The 2,802-nt window shown below is 38.7% G+C and overlaps 1 pseudogene; it reads right to left on the bottom strand.

The window, feature by feature from the left end:
• Window positions 1–259: 259 nt before the first annotated feature.
• Window positions 260–1,156, bottom strand: LOC149158383 (UDP-glycosyltransferase 72B1 pseudogene; annotated as a pseudogene).
• Window positions 1,157–2,802: the final 1,646 nt, after the last annotated feature.

The raw sequence follows: 2,802 nt of genomic DNA, 5'->3' as shown, positions 1-2,802 counted from the left end.
TCACTTTATTTCCCTTTCTTTTGCCAATAAAATCTAATTCAAATAAAAATAAAACTATCGTAATCTGCAAGGCAAGGTGTTACATTTGACCTCATGATAACCATCGACATACAAAATTCCGGTCTGGAATTTGTTCGTCCCAAATGGAAATTATGTTCCGGACTTTGTTCGTCCCAAATGGAAATTATGTTTCGGGCGCTAAGGCTCCCGAGTTTGCTCCGATCGTTGTCCACTCAGACACTGCAGCAGCCATGGCTTTTTAGGAATTGCCCCTTTCTTCCAAAGCACTCACAGCCCCCTTCTTCAATTCTTTCACTCTCGCCATCACCCTCATCCCGCTTTCTCCTTCAACTCCATAACTGTTCTCTCTACTTCTCCTCTCCTTACGAAACCATTGCTTTCCATCTTTGCTGGGATTCCATTTTGCTCCGATTCTCCTGTCCTTACGAAGCCTGTTCATCCTCTGTTCTGCAAAAAGTGGCGAGCAGATCATCGGCACTACATGTGAGATGCTTTCCAGTGTGGAATTCCAGCCGCAGTGAGAAAGGAAACAGGCGGTGGATGGGTGAGAGAGAACAGGAATCTGAGGCGCCCATGAGCCAACAACAAGTCCTCGGTCGTGGGTTCGACTCTCTAATCCCTCGGGTAAGACCTGAGAAATCTGTGTTTCCTCGATAGACAAAAAGCTGCTCGACGAACTACGCAGCACCCAGAGGAAGCGACGTTGACTTGCTTCCAATCCCAAGGCGAGTTCGATCACCTGAGCCCTTGGGAGACCCGTTCCGCTGCCGAAGGAAACGAAGAGAACCGACGAAGGCGGTTGATTATCTAACCACTCGAGGCACTCGGCCCCTACATTTTCGACAGGTTTGTCATTGTGTTCAAGTGGCGACGATGATATGAGCGGCCCAACTGTATAAAAGTGGGGCATTCGATCAATATCCCTCAGATTACATGTCTTTCCTGCCACCAGAGCTCTGATAGCTTCAGGCTCCAGTTCCTCGAAGGTGCTGATCAAAATGCCCCTCGATTTCCACAGAGGCAAGGAATGGCGGTAAACCCAGTCAAAGACTTCGTCAGACCTGTCCTGAAGGGAAGCCGGCATATGTCTGCCAGGGATCGGCAGAGTGCCCGGTACCTCTATTGGAAAATCCATGTCCTTAAACGAAATTGGAATCTCCGAGACGAGCTTGGGAAGGGATAAGAGCACTGAAAGCACAGACGCACAGGAAGTGAAGAATAGGTATGGGTATACTGAGCTCGAACATAGTGGAGCAGAAAAGATCAGTGATGAAAGCAGAGAGGGGAGAGGCAGAGTGGAGGAGGGATCTAAGAGTATTTTCCACTGATCCTTTCGATTTTTCAAAAAGCTTAGATAAGTAAGTTTCGATTTTCATATGTTGTGCGCCTTCGATCTCCTCGTCCTCCTGCAGCCGGATGAAATTGATGTGGATACCCGAGGACGCCATGTTCTTGGAATAAGCATCCATTAGGCGAGGGGACAACATCCATTTGCAGGTGATGAGGGTAACGGAGAGTCCATGGGTGGCGGAGAGGTGCCGGGTGAGCTGTGCGACAGGGATGAGATGGTATTTTTTAAAATATATGTTTGAAGTTTTTTTTTGAAATATTAAATTTTGATAATTTCTTTCACATCAAATTTATGTACACATTCATAAATGCATTTTAGATAACAATTTTATTGAAAAAATATTGTTCATTTTAATTTAGTAATTTTTTTTATAATAAACTTAAATTTATGTATATATTATAAATGGTTTACAATTTTTATTTTTTTTTTATAAAAGAACATTATCAATTTTCAATGTAACAATATACATCAATCATTAATATTATATAACAACCCTTATTAATATTTTGTTAATTTTATCATTTTTTATAAAAGAATGTATATCAATTTTGCAATAACAATTATTAATAACTTTATTAGTTTTATTAAATTTTAGTGAAATAGTGTACATTAATCATTGATATCATTCCATAACAATCCATAATAATTTTATTGAACCAATCAATAAGTTTAATTAAAATATTAATAATTTCATTTTATCAATTAATAATTTTATTTTTAAATTTACATTATTTTGTTTGCACACGGTTTTCCCCATGTAATGTATCTATTTCCTAATCATTTTAGTTCTCAGATAGAAAAATAAAAATGATTCTGAATCGAGGCAATTACTCAAAGAGCATTTCATTAGTCAAATAAGTTTTCTATTTTCAGATCCTGTATCTTTTGCCAAGAATTAGCTAGGGGATTTATCTGCGGAATATCTGAATGCCAAATTCGTTCTCTCTGCGAACGGGTCGCTGCTTTTGATGAAAAAGGCAGAGAATCAAATTCTTGTTCTTTTGAAAACGATCTTTTAAAGAGTTTTAGACCTAATTCCTTCCGAACTACATGTATCGAACTTTTATGTTTACAGGCTAAAGTTTTAGCACATGATAATGAAAGTATGTACTTTATACGATATAAACCATCTCAATCAAAGGATCCACTGTAGTAATGAAAAAGATTTCTCCAAATTTGATCGAATTGATCGAGGATATCATCATCTGTTAGACTGGTCCATGACAATTTACTAATTGGCCGCCCTGATATGTCACAGAATTTTTCTGTAGCCAATAATCCAATTATTGGTATAATCGGAACTATTGGATCCATTTCATTAGTAATAAGATCGGCGATGAATAACTCATCTAGCATTTTGGTTCTGACCAAAATAGGGTTCATCTGAACCCTCAAAAAATAACCTGGAGAAGAAGAACAATTCTTGGATA

The sequence above is a fragment of the Pinus tabuliformis genome, chromosome 5_2, assembly GCF_031772625.1.
Source record: "Pinus tabuliformis cultivar Carrire ecotype Pingquan chromosome 5_2, CPIR1, whole genome shotgun sequence".
In the NCBI taxonomy this organism is placed as follows: domain Eukaryota; kingdom Viridiplantae; phylum Streptophyta; class Pinopsida; order Pinales; family Pinaceae; genus Pinus; species Pinus tabuliformis.
The sequence above is the reverse complement of the archived record's forward strand: the minus strand, read 5'-3'. Positions and strand labels throughout refer to the sequence as shown.